Raw genomic sequence first — 1,345 nt, 5'->3', positions numbered from 1 at the left:
CTACATRAACGCCAGCTTCATCGACGGATACAGGTAGGTGGAATGGGTGGGTGTGAGTCGGAAGTGTGTGTAAGTGGGGAGGTGTTATAKCGAGTGAGTGAGAGAGTGAGAGASTGCACGAGTGAGCGAACAGCAAGTGTGACAATATCAAAATCGCAATAAACCTGTTTCAATGGTTTGATGAAACTGATTAGGGAGCGGACTCTCCCTGCTACATGTCTGACCTGAATGTGTGTTTGTGTTGCCAGGCAACAGAAGGCCTACATCGCAACGCAYGGCCCGTTGGCAGAGACCACAGAGGACTTCTGGAGGATGATGTGGGAGAACAACTCCACTATTGTAGTCATGCTCACCAAACTCCGAGAGATGGGCAGGGTAGGGAGCCTCTCTCTCTCTCTCTCTCTCCTTTCCGTCTCTTCCTGGTCTCTTATCCTCTCTGCAGCTCGTTCCATTCTCTCATACTTACTCCTCTCTCTCGAGTGTCCTCGCTGTCATCACTGGGCTTCCCTCCTTTCCCTGCTACATTGCGCCCTTGCTTCTCTGGGTCCTCTTTGTGCAGTTTTCTGCGCCTGTCTGCCATGCGTCTGGCCGTTCTGCATGGTGACCCTCGTCTCGCTGGTGACGATCGTCTGCTCTCCAGTTCGGGTGGTCCTTGGGCTCTCGCGTTCTCTGTGTTCTGCTGCTCGGGTCTGGGTCTACCCCAGATTCTGATGTGCGTGATAGTTTATCGGCTATGCTCCGTGGGTCTCCGCTTCTTTCGGCTGGTGTGGGTGCCGCTCTCGTCCGCGTGCTTCGACTGCCTCTCACTCGCTCCGCTTCCGCAATGCACTGTCATACGTGCGTGCATTCTTCTCCCTCTTCGCTGTGCCTCCCTCTCTTAACTGTGTCTTCCGCCATCTTCAGTGTAAGCTATATCTCGCCGTTAGCGCCCTGTGTGTCCTGTGTCGGTGTAGCTCCCGTCCTCTGTGCTCTCTTTCTTTCAGTGAGTCTCGCGTGTCTTTCTCTCTCCTTGTGCTTCCGCGTTCAGGTGTTGGTCTGCTGTCTCTCGTACGTGCCGTCTTCTGGTCTTCTTCCTCTGCTCACTGTAGCGTCCTTTGATCCTGGATTTCAGAATCATATTGTAGGTCACTTGGGAAGGGTAGTATGAGGCGGGACTCTCTTCTCTGCGCAGCACTCTCGACACTCTCAACTCTAGTTTACAGCACACACACAACACCGACACACACACACAACACGCACCACTACAACCAACACACACATCACGTCACACACCACACATCACACACACACACACCCAACAACACACACACACACCTTCGAAGCATTCGTTTCATTCCGTCCATAC

This window comes from Salvelinus sp. IW2-2015, linkage group LG26, assembly GCF_002910315.2.
Source record: "Salvelinus sp. IW2-2015 linkage group LG26, ASM291031v2, whole genome shotgun sequence".
Classification (NCBI taxonomy): Eukaryota; Metazoa; Chordata; class Actinopteri; order Salmoniformes; family Salmonidae; genus Salvelinus; species Salvelinus sp. IW2-2015.
Note: the sequence above shows the minus strand (reverse complement) of the source record.